This window comes from Oncorhynchus nerka, linkage group LG24 (genome assembly GCF_034236695.1).
Source record: "Oncorhynchus nerka isolate Pitt River linkage group LG24, Oner_Uvic_2.0, whole genome shotgun sequence".
Taxonomy (NCBI): domain Eukaryota; kingdom Metazoa; phylum Chordata; class Actinopteri; order Salmoniformes; family Salmonidae; genus Oncorhynchus; species Oncorhynchus nerka.
The window spans coordinates 82,283,971-82,296,867 of record NC_088419.1 but is presented as its reverse complement, the minus strand read 5'-3'; the positions used below and the strand labels follow the sequence as shown (position 1 = coordinate 82,296,867).

The 12,897-nt window shown below is 41.9% G+C and overlaps 1 protein-coding gene across 1 annotated transcript in view; it reads left to right on the top strand.

Annotated features, from left to right (window-relative positions):
* Positions 1-11,885: 11,885 nt before the first annotated feature.
* Positions 11,886-12,897, top strand: part of lepr (leptin receptor) — a 62,855-nt gene continuing 61,843 nt past the window's right edge. Inside the window, exon 1 of the mRNA XM_029648230.2 lies at positions 11,886-12,160. The gene's annotated coding sequence lies outside the window, so the exon portion shown is untranslated. The remainder of the gene's footprint in view (positions 12,161-12,897) is intronic.

The following is a 12,897-nucleotide window of genomic DNA, read 5'->3' as shown; positions in this document are numbered from 1 at the left end:
TAAAATCTGTTATTTTAAAATGTATTTTAAAATATTCTGAGCTAGCCCTCCTGATGTTGTTTGACCCCACATGGACTATGACAGTGTCAGCTCCCGGCATCTGTGGTAGAACAGTCAGAAGCAGCCTTGTTATGTCCTGTACTCGTGCTCCTGGGTAGCACAAGGTTCTTGCCTTGGGGACCGAGATGTTTCTCACCATAGAGCTGCCTATGATTACAGCTGGTGATGTTGAATGGGCCGGTCTCTCAGGCAGCCTCATGGTCTGGTGAGGCTGGGAGCTCTGAGGATCTGAACCCGAAGTAGAAGCCACAGGAGAGGGAGACAGAACCGAGGACGAAGATACAGGTACCTCCGGATCCGATCTTGATTGGCCAGGGCGTCAAAGCTGTTTCTGGTCTGTGCCAGTTCCGGGCTCAACATCTCCATGAAGACCCCTGTTGCCAGAGGACGCCGCTTTCGACTTCCACGGGGAGTGACGTACCTCCATGGCTGGTTGTTTGGGTCGAGCTTCGTTCTCCATGGAAGGAGGAGACCCCTTTGGGGATGGAACCCTGCCGAGCACCGGCCAGTCGGCTGTAGAGAGCCGACACGATGGCGAAACTTCCACCAGATCAGAGCGGCGTCCGGCTACTGGGGTGGTAGAAAAATAAAAAGTAGGTGGGCGTGGGTTCCCCAGTAGCTTATGTAGGTTTGCTACTTGCTTGCTAAGAGTAGCTTCTTCGCTCCTGTAGTCCTCCACAAACAAACAGTTGCTACATTGAAAGTCAGCTCAGTCTTCATTGTCCCGGAACAAAGCAAAGTAAACACAGCTCCTGCAATGCTGGAAATAGCGGCCTCCATTTGAGACCCCGAGCCAGGGAAGCAAGCTGGGCTTTCGCGTCTCTCCCCCTATACGGAATCTGGCAGGATCCCGGGACAGATAGAAACGTTATTATAATAGTAATATATCGTATTCTTGAGCTTCAATATGTGCACATCCTTTGGCAGGGAAAAAACTCTGTTGGGAGAGTAAAAGTCTCAGAGTCAATGGTGTTCTGTTTCAAATTGGGTGGCACAAAGACGTATGAATGAGACCAGGGGGAAAGACAGACGAAGAGAAACATGCTTCTGAAATGAACAAGAAAGCAGTATAATCAAAGACAGATCACAACTTAAATTTCATTTAAAAATGTTAAATTAATAACTAACAATGGAATGTTCCTCATATTGAAAATGGGTCTTTAAAGGGGCGTCCTAACTCTGTGGTCACTAAAGATCCCATGGCACTTATTGCAAGAGTATGTAATGATGAGTACCATTTTACGTGTATATCAAACTGTATTCCTTTCTGTGGCGGTCGGTGCCGTTTAAGATGTGAATCGAAATATTACACTATTACCCAATTGCTAACAAAAAACACACAAATAAAACTAAATCGCACAAATCCTATGTCACACAAATACACAAATAGAATAACACACTTATAAAGAAGAGAACCTGATTATTACACTATTGCACTTCAAACAAGAAACACACAAACTAAATTACACAAATAATTGCCTTACTAATTGCATTAGTACTGTACAAAGTTAGAGGTGCCTTATTTGATAGATTTCAGTGGGGAGACCTGCGGTCAACCTACCCCCGCCCCATCTTGTACTTCTGAGTGGGAGACCTTCCCAGGCAGTAGCCTGCCTAGCTCACAAACTAGAATCAAGGTGCCCACTCTGACAAGCTTAATTGACCCACAGTCCCACAAGGTGACATGATATTGACGTGACTCGCAAATGAGTGATAGAAAACCGATCGCGCAAATGTCACCATTCAGAATATAATTATTTTTGTGTGGGCACCCCATGCAGCCCCCGGCATTATGTCGCCTATGCCTAAATCCGCCATTGCATATTCCATTCACCCAGTTCATTGTAACATCGTTAGGTTTAGGCTACTACGGAATACTGGAATTTTCCCTATCCCCATCATGAGGTTGCTATAACCTAGCCTATGAATCAAAGTTTACAATGTAGGCGCACAGGTTGAGAGAAATTGGAGTAATCAAGGTGATAGACAGTGACACATTCAATACTGCCTTGCACACTGTTGCCTGCATCTAGCTGATCCATGGAGTAGTGATTAGTCCAGCAGTTGCGAAAGAGTTTCTTTTGGACAAATTCCGGTATGTTTATCCCCGTTTCATTCCGTTTCCTTACGTTTTTCAACAGAATTGGCAGAATGAATACACCCCTGATCACACGCAAACAGAGTTCACTTTCATAGCAGCCACATACAAACAGCATAATCACTTTGTTTGTTGTATCATTTCTTCTCGCATCTACGCGATCTCCTCCTGTCACCTTTTCCCTTGTGCACAATAAGTGAAGGGTGCCCAACACATCAGCTATCTGTGACCAGGTGAAAAGCTTTACTAGCCAAACCTTCATATCATAACCGCTAACCTCTACACACAGTCTACATCATTGTCACTATATTAGCTAACGCCATAATCAAAATAGCTACTAGAACCAACACGTTAGTAAACTGGCTACAATCATGCAGTGCAGTGTACAGTCAGCAAGCAATTTAGCAGTTACTCCAAAGGTCCCCGGTGACAAATTAATAAAACCAAAAGCTCACCTTGACTTGGAAGAGTTCAAGGGTTGGATAGCCAGCTAGCTAACTTAGCATCCCTCTGGTTGAGCTGGATGTTTGAGTAGGCTAAACTAGCTAGCTGCATTCACGAGCTAAGTGAAAGTGAAAACAATAAATTGAAATATAGATAGCTCTCGCTCTCTCTCTTGCTTCTCCTTAATTTTTGAATAAATTATTTTGTTAACTTTTAAACTTGTCTTTCTCTCTGTAGGTCAACTACTCATTTTATGCACTGCATTGCTAGATAGCTGTAGGTTATGATTTCAGTACTAGATTCATTCTCTGATCCTTTGATTGGGTGGACAACATGTCAGTTCATTCTGCATGAGCTCTGGTAGGTTGGAGGATGTCCTTCGAAAGCTGTCATAATTACTGTGTAAGTCTATGGGAGTGAGAACCATGAGCCTCCTAGATTTTGTATTTAAGTCAATGTACCCAGAGGAGGACGGAAAATCAGAGTGCTGTTGAGGCTACTGTAGACCTTCATTACAAAACAGTGTGTTTTAATCAATTATTTGGTGACATGAATATATTTAGTATTGTTTTTTCTTAAATGGATCACTTTTTTAATGTTTCACAATTTACATTTTCTTTTTTAATTCACTGAGGATGGTCTTCCCCTTTCTTCCTCTAAGGAGCCTCCACTGATTCCTATCATGTACAACTGTGATTAAAGGAACATGTACTGTATGAATAATGTATCTGGAACAAAATATCTGTTAACAAAAAAAAAAGTAATTATGTACTGTAAGTGGGGTTAGGGTGGTGAAATTCTGCAAGGCTATGTTAAGTTAGGCACTTACAATAGTACTTTATTTTGCACATAAATAAATTACTATGTAATTTTCATCTTAAATCAGTAAAAAATAAGCCAATAAAAAAATTGAAACGTCTGTGAAACTGTATGTTTTACTTGTGGATAAAAAATAGATACATCTAAACTCAAGATGTGTCCATTTGTTTGTGTACATGCCCTTTTAAAAACAATGCAGATACTGGAGTAAACCTATTTTGGCTAGACAAGTCACTATGATAAGCTTACAAGCTGAGTTGTAATAAGACATCCGATTAACACTTTGCATTTATAACGGTTGGTTTTACTATATCTAATAAATAACCAAGTCATTGATGATCACTAGATAAAAGAAATACGTGTTTTTCATCTGCCCCTGCAAGCCAGTCAGCATACGAGTCATCACGCTCCTTCATCTGATTGGTTGTTTCCCACAAACCGTAAGCCGGCGTGCTCATCATCACACTCTCATCTGATTGGTTGAGTACCCCTCTGTCCTGCATGGATGGATGAAAACATGGAAGCACACACACACACACACTAGCTGTCACGTTGGTATGAATGATTCGGGAGACAGGCGCAGGAATTAGTATTTTTTAAATTTGTATTATAACCAAATTACAGCGTGCCATGTAAAGGCACGGTGATGAAGACCAAACAAACACGTATACAAAACAGGGTTGAAACCCAAACAAAAGAGCGAGGAGTACCTTGAATAAATAACACAAGCGCACAATGATTATCACACGGGACGAGACCTGTAATCATCTGCACAATACACGTGGCACGAAAGCCAAAACAACATAGCATAGGTACTCACATGACCAACAGACATTGTAACAATAATCGACAGCCCAATGGAGAAACAAAGGGCACATTTCTACAAATACAATCAGTGGGAATAGGGACCAGGTGTGAGCAATGACACAGTTCCAGAGGGATCCTTGACACACACACGTTTAATTTGGGGGAGAACTTCTATCGGTAAGCAGCATTTTACATTTCCATGGAGGTGTTACTTTATGCAAATTAGTGAATAAGTCATAAATTAATAACTAGATCTTTACTGTATGTCCCAGACTGAACTGAAGGAACAAATATCATCTGATCCCCTCTGCAAGGCCAACTCAGCTGCATTCCAATTCTCTACCCTTTTTCCAGAAGTGTGTCCTCATTCACTCTCCCTCTTGCATTTAAAACCACTGCATTGGTGTATGGCTGGTGGAAGTTTCCAACAAATTCCTTACATTGTTCCTTTTTTCTTAATTTGAATCCATGAAGGGCAGTGTACTGTATGTGTGCAATCTTCTGGAAGATGTCCTGAGTTGTCCTTACGGATGGCATGTCCACTTTGCCTGGGAAATGAAACTCTTGCAGCTATGGGACACAGGGTTAATCATAGCAGGGGCCCTGGGCAAGGGTCCAGTGGAAACACTGTAGACTGAGGAGGATGCCTAACACAGACCTTCCACAAATATGTAAATATACAGACACTATTAATACCAACCCTGTTATTTACAGGAAAAAGCTGAACAAATTATATTTCCTTTCGTTATACAGTTTTAAAGGAAAATAAGTCACAAAGCGCTAAGGTTTAACCTAACCTTTTGTTAATAGAGGTGGGAGACACTTAGCTTGGCCTTCAGCCTTCATCCTCCACTGGGCCTTAATTGCACTCTTGTACAGTGCCATGCTTCAGTGCTAATACTCTGCAAGCTTCTGCTATCCTACCTCCGTAAAATCAGTTTTATAGTGAGCACCGTCTTCGGGGGCATCAAAGGTGAAAAGGCTATCCCAGTCAGGTTTGTCACCTGCCATAACATGATCTATTCTATTGCAACAAGACCTCACAAACTCGTGTCGACTCTTGACATTTGTCCAAGTGGTGCAAATGGCAAGTTGTGACATTAAAATGTGAGATTATGCAGCATGGCTTTGTCAGACATCAGAATTTTCTTCTGTCTGATTTTGGCCTATGTCAGCAGGGGTTAATTGGTTGAGTGTCTTGTCAAGGCCAAGAGCTGTCAGAACCTTCAGAAGAGGATCACTTTATTTACAAAATAAAAACAGCCAAATCTAGGATATGACCTGTGCTCTGTGGACTTCAAGCGGCGCTGTCGAGAGGAGGCATCGCAGGTGGCCAGAAACTAATCTCACATTTAACGGTTGTATGGCACCTTTCCCTACAGCTTTGCGGTTTGACGATTGTGTCTTTTGGACAAACATTGGTGAAATATAGCAGTGAGATGTGAGATCATGTTGTTGGGAGACGATGGTAAGCGAAGCCATACTGACTGCCAGGACAGAATTCATAGTCTCATGAAAGGATGCTCGGCCAGCTTTTGTTGGCCATCATCGATCACATCAGTAGGACAATCAATTTAGCCGACCGACGAGATAGATCCATCACCAGGGAAAGAGTTACAGCCCGGTTTGTGGATTTAACGGTGGACAAACTTCAGAATGCCAGCTAGGCTTCCCTGTGACGTAGACAGTAAATCTTCTGTTGTTCCTCGCACCTTGTAAAATAATCATCTTCTCCCTCAGGAAAATTCTGCTTCACTCCGTAGCTATGGCTATTCACTACTCAAGATAAGAGACGACACAGTCACTGCTATCTAGATAAATGAATTTGACATGAGCATATTCATTTGCTAAACAATAGCCGACAGTCGATTAATTAGATGGCGTTTCAAAGCGCAATAGCCTTCGTAGCCAGAGTCATATGAATGTGGCTCGTATCACATGCAACAACGTCATTAAATATTTCTACTGGTAGCAAGGATTCCCTACCGCCTAGTTTTCGTATTATTTCATATTCATATTATTTTCCCTTGCGATCCTATTATGCCACTCTAGACTACAGGTACCTATCCACAATGTATGTGTCTCTCCGTGTATGTTCCTGTATATAGGCGGTGGCTCGGCTACTGTTCTTTCTGCTCAGCACATCAAATGATGGAATCTGTTTATTAATTATTCATCGGTGTGCAGTGCACCATGTGACCACTTTCCTGGGAGCATGACATCATCGGAGGATGTCATTCTTACAAGAAGTGGGTTGATGCCTGGTGAGAGGAGAATAATGTCACCCCCATGAATGCATGTGTAAGTCTGGTGTCCTTTCTAGTTTACTGTAATGTAGCCTAATGTACTGTCTCACACATGTTCTTTGTCAAAGCCAACCGTGATTTTACCCATTGTGATTGTGTGAAGCCCACTGAGTGAACTATATTATGAATATAACGATTCATTGTAACATGGGCTAAAAATGATCTTAATGCTTTCTGGAAGGCAATCCCCACATCAGTTAATATCTCAGTGCAGAGTTGTGGTGTGAATACAGGGTAGTATAGGATTTGCAGGCTTTGTCTGCCTTTGGTATCTTCCTGCCCTTGATGGCCTACTTACACCCACACACTGCAGGCTGTGGAGATAGCTGCAGAAATTTATCACAGCTGCAATCCAGCACACCATGTGGAGGATAGGACTAGACAGGGGTCTGACAGGGAAGACCAATCAATGCAACCCACAAAATATAGCCTACATAAAACGATAATAGGGTGCCTCTACATATGACGCATCCTATACTCACAGGGCTTTCCATCTCATCACACAAGCATGCCTGCACACACACCCCCACCCTCAAAAGCAATAAAACTGCCCTTCTTTAGACTAGTTGAGTATATGGAGCATCAGCATTTGTGGGTACGATTACAGGCTCAAAATGGCCAGAAACAAATAATTTTCTTCTGAAACTCATCAGTCTATTCTTGTTCTGAGAAATGAAGGCTATTCCATGCGAGAAATTGCCAAGAAACTGAAGGTCTCGTACAACGCTGTGTACTACTCCCTTCACAGAACAGCGTAAAATGGATCTAACCAGAATAGAAAGAGGAATAGGAGGCCCCGGTGCACAACTGAGCAAGAGTACAAGTTCAAGAGGTGACTCTGGGATGCACTAGAGCAAGAGTACAAGAGGCGACTCTGGGATGCACAAGAGCAAGAGTACAAGAGGCGACTGGGATGCACAAGAGCAAGAGTACAAGAGGCGACTCTGGGATGCACAAGAGCAAGAGTACAAGAGGCGACTCTGGGACTCTGGGATGCACAAGAGCAAGAGTACAAGAGGCGACTCTGGGATGCACAAGAGCAAGAGTACAAGAGGCGACTCTGGGATGCACAAGAGCAAGAGTACAAGAGGCGACTCTGGGATGCACAAGAGCAAGAGTACAAGAGGCGACTCTGGGATGCAAGAGTACAAGAACTCTGGGATGCAAGAGTACAAGAGGCGACTCTGGGATGTACAAGAGCAAGAGTACAAGAGGCGACTCTGGGATGCACAAGAGCAAGAGTACAAGAGGCGACTCTGGGATGCACAAGAGCAAGAGTACAAGAGGCGACTCTGGGATGCACAAGAGCAAGAGTACAAGAGGCGACTCTGGGATGCACAAGAGCAAGAGTACAAGAGGCGACTCTGGGATGCACAAGAGCAAGAGTACAAGAGGCAACTCTGGGATGCACAAGAGCAAGAGTACAAGAGGCGACTCTGGGATGCACAAGAGCAAGAGTACAAGAGGCGACTCTGGGATGCACAAGAGCAAGAGTACAAGAGGCGACTCTGGGATGCACAAGAGCAAGATACAAGAGGCGACTCTGGGCACAAGAGCAAGAGTACAAGAGGCGACTCTGGGATGCACAAGAGCAAGAGTACAAGAGGCGACTCTGGGATGCACAAGATGCAAGAGCAAGAGTACAAGAGGCGACTCTGGGATGCACAAGAGCAAGAGTACAAGAGGCGACTCTGGGATGCACAAGAGCAAGAGTACAAGAGGCGACTCTGGGATGCACAAGAGCAAGAGTACAAGAGGCGACTCTGGGATGCTGGCCGGAGTTGCTAAAGGAAGAAAATATTAAGATTGGTTAAAGAACACAGACACTGGACCGAGGAACTCTGCCTACAAGGCCAGCATCCCGGAGTCGCCTCTTCACTGTTGACGTTGAGACTGGTGTTTTGCGGGTACTATTTAATGAAGCTGCCAGTTGAGGACTTTTGAGGCATCTGTTTATTACTTTATTTTTTTTAAACTGCATTGTTGGTTAGGACTTGTAAATCAGCATTTCACTGTAAGGTCTACCTGTTGCATTTGGCGCATGTGACATACAATTTGATTTCATTTGAAATTATCTTCACAAGTCAAACTTTACAATATAAACACATCTGCTTACTATAATAGAAGGAAAAAAGGTAGGTTTTGGTGAAGAGAGGTTTTGTTTCCTTTACATGCAAAACAGTCCACAGTTAGACAAGGACACGCTCCAGGTGTCAAACTGTGTTTCACTGATGAATCAGACTGTCATCTCTGTCAGGGAACAAACAACCTAAGAACAGTTACCCACCTCTGCTTTGGCTGTGTGCCTCTCATACAGAATCTAGTTTTAAGTTTTATTAGTCGTAGGTACAGGATACACATAGTATACACTGTCCAACAAAATGGGTACTTACATGTTCCTTCTCCACAATGCAACAACAATAAGAAATAATAAAAGATAAGAATAACAACATAAAGTAAATGGCTCAGTAGAATAAACATTTTAGCACAAGTATAATACAGGAAGGCACAATTTATAGTCCAATATTTACATGTGTTTTGGTGGGGATTGGGGTGTTTAAATGGTGCAGTATTTAGCAATCACCCAGGGAATCACCCAAGGAATTAGAGAGTAATTATCCCAGACCAAGTCTGTTTTTGACACCCAAATCTCAGTCCTTCGATTACATGCCTCTGGGAGTATTGCCTAACAACCTACTCTACGAAGCCACCGACGCAATGTGAGTCACAGCGTTGAACCAGTTCCAAACTGGGCGAGCTGGGGCTTGCATCACCGGGAGGAAATCCTGGTTGATTTCTTTAGAGACGCACAGATTATTCTAGAGGGCCTTCCAATACATGATTTATGCATGCCAGAATTGCTCAAATATGGCTATAAGAGTTTGTTTTCTCTTTAAAAAAATATTTTACATGCAATCTTTAACCAAAAACAAATGCAGTGGGGGCAAAAAAGTATTTAGTCAGCCACCAATTGTGCAAGTTCTCCCACTTAAAAAGATGAGAGAGGCCTGTAATTTTCATCATAGGTACACTTCAACTATGACAGACAAAATTAGAAATAAAAATCCAGAAAATCACATTGTAGGATTTTTTATGAATTTATTTGCAAATTATGGTGGAAAATAAGTATTTGGTCAATAACAAAAGTTTCTCAATACTTTGTTATATCCCCTTTTGTTGGCAATTACAGAGGTCAAACGATTTCTGTAAGTCTTCACAAGGTTTTCACACACTGTTGCTGGTATTTTGGCCCATTTCTCCATTCAGATCTCCTCTAGAGCAGTGACGTTTTGGGGCTGTTGCTGGGCAACATGGACTTTCAACTCCCTCCAAAGATTTTCTATGGGGTTGAGATCTGGAGACTGGCTAGGCCACTCCAGGACCTTGAAATGCTTCCTACGAAGCCACTCCTTCGTTGCCCGGGCGGTGTGTTTGGGATCATTGTCATGCTGAAAGACCCAGCCACGTTTCATCTTCAATGCCCTTGCTGATGGAAGGAGGTTTTCACTCCAAATCTCACGATACATGGCCCCATTCATTCTGTCCTTTACACTGATCAGTCGTCCTGGTCCCTTTGCAGAAAAACAGCCCAAAGCATGATGTTTCCACCCCCATGCTTCACAGTAGGTATGGTGTTCTTTGGATGCAACTCAGCATTCTTTGTCCTCCAAACACGACGAGTTGAGTTTTTACCAAAATGTTATATTTTGGTTTGATCTGACCATATGACATTCTCCCAATCTTCTTCTGTATTATCCAAATGCTCTCTAGCAAACTTCCGACGGGCCTGGACATGTACTGGCTTAAGCAGGGGGACACGTCTGGCACTGCAGGATTTGAGTCCCTGGCGGCGTAGTGTGTTACTGATGGTAGGCTTTGTTACTTTGGTCCCAGCTCTCTGCAGGTCATTCACTAGGTCCCCCCATGTGATTCTGGGATTTTTGCTCACCGTTCTTGTGATCATTTTGACCCCACGGGGTGAGATCTTGCGTGGAGCCCCAGATCGAGGGAGATTATCAGTGGTCTTGTATGTCTTCCATTTCCTAATAATAGCTCCCACAGTTGATTTATTCAAACCAAGATGCTTACCTATTGCAGATTCAGTCTTCCCAGCCTGGTGCAGGTCTACAATTTTGTTTCTGGTGTCCTTTGACAGCTCTTTGGTCTTGGCCATAGTGGAGTTTGGAGTGTGACTGTTTGAGGTTGTGGACAGGTGTCTTTTATACTGATAACAAGTTCAAACAGGTGCCATTAATACAGGTAACGAGTGGAGGACAGAGGAGCCTCTTAAAGAATAAGTTACAGGTCTGTGAGAGACAGAAATCTTGCTTGTTTGTAGGTGACCCAATACTTATTTTCCACCATAATTTGCAAATAAATTCATAAAAAATCCTACAATGTGATTTTCTGGATTTTATTTCTTCTCATTTTGTCTGTCATAGTTGAAGTGTACCTATGATGAAAATTACAGGCCTCTCTCATCTTTTTAAGTGGGAGAACTTGCACAATTGGTGGCTGAATAAATACTTTTTTGCCCCACTGTATATGCATATAAGCTATACAGCCTGGATGAAAAAAATAACAAATAAGAAGGCAAAAATATATATACATTAGTTGTTTTTTCACTTAAAGAAAAACATGCAGCAAACATATCTGGCCAGGTGACACACAGACAGCTGTGTCTGTATTTATACTGTATGTCGACTATGAGTTCACTCCTTTTTTCAACTTTAATAATTTCACATTGTCCTCCAAAGCAATGTCATGATCATTTTCCCATTATGAATATGTTATTATTAATGCCTCTGGGACTAAAGACAATTAATAAATACTTTTTTATTAGACTAATGAATAATTAAAGCTGCAATATATAACTTTTTGGGTGATCAATCAAATGTACATAGAAATGTGAAATATAGATCTGGTAGATATGTACTATGTAGCTATTTCTATGCTTCCCATTTCATTTTTGTGTATTTTACTTTTTGTACACCAGCTTCAAACAAGCTGAAAATACAATATTTTGTGTTGTGGAACATATATTTGACAGTGGTTTAGATGGTACAATGATTATCTACGCTAGACTTGCTTGTTTTGTCACATAAACTGAAATTTAAGCAACATTTTTGCAACCAGGAAATGGCAGAGCGATTTATGCATAGTGCATATTTATTTGTGCATTCTCAACCATGTTATATTGTGTTGGAGACATTTTTATTATAATTGTGTTTTTAATGGATATTAGAAAAGTGTTATTATTTGGTAGGCGGTAGTTCCCGTGACGATATTGTCTCATGCATAACCTACGCCACTCCCTTCTCCAAACCTAGCCGACCGCTAGTAAAGAGCGCAGTTCAGTTAGCTACATGTGGGGGAGAAGAGACAGCGCTGGGAAACATACTGGACTTCAATGACAAGGAACTTTTTCAGCATTCTGACATTGCTATAACAGTATGGTCTACAACAGTATCTTATGATCCGCACCTGAATTTGTGAAGGAATTAGGCAAACTATTGGCTAGCATATTGAGTCCTCAAAACTTCGGTATTTGTTGCATAGTAATTCACTGACTGGTAACTATCGGCTACTGGGAAATCGGCGACTTGGAGAGGAACCAAAAGATCAAGTAAGGCACAGTTAATTAAAGTTCTCTTCTAAATGTTTGAATTGTATCTTTACTATTTAGAGCAGTACGCGCTTTCAAGATAAGTGCAACATTCTAGAATATGTGTAGCCCATGTGTAATAACTCAAGGGGCAAATTTTTGTGGTATTTTATGGGGATTCCTGGAGTCCACATAAACTGACATGACTAAACAGAACATGAATAAACAAGAACAGCTCAAGCACAAAACGAAATGCATTTTAAAACGGCACACATAGTCGACATACAGTATAAATACAGACACAGCTGTCTGTGTGTCACCTGGCCAGATATGTTTGCAGCATGTCTTTCTTTCTAAGTGAAAAAACAACTAATGTGTATATATATATTTGCCTTATTTGTTATTTTTTTCATCCAGGCTGTATAGCTTATATGCATATATTTGTTTTTAGTTAAATATTGCAAGTAAAATAAAATAAAAATTAAAAAGAGAAAAAAAACTCTTATAGCCATATTTGAGCAATTCTGGCATGCATAAATAATGTATTGGAAGGCCCTCTAGAGTAATCTGTGCAACTGCGTCTCTAAAGAAATCAACCAGGATTTCCTCCCGGTGATGCAAGCCCCAGCGCGCCCAGTTTGGAACTGGTTCAACGCTGTGACTCACATTGCGTCGGTGGCTTCGTAGAGTAGGTTGTTAGGCAATAGTCCCAGAGGCATGCAATCGAAGGACTGAGATTTGTGTGTCAAAAACAGACT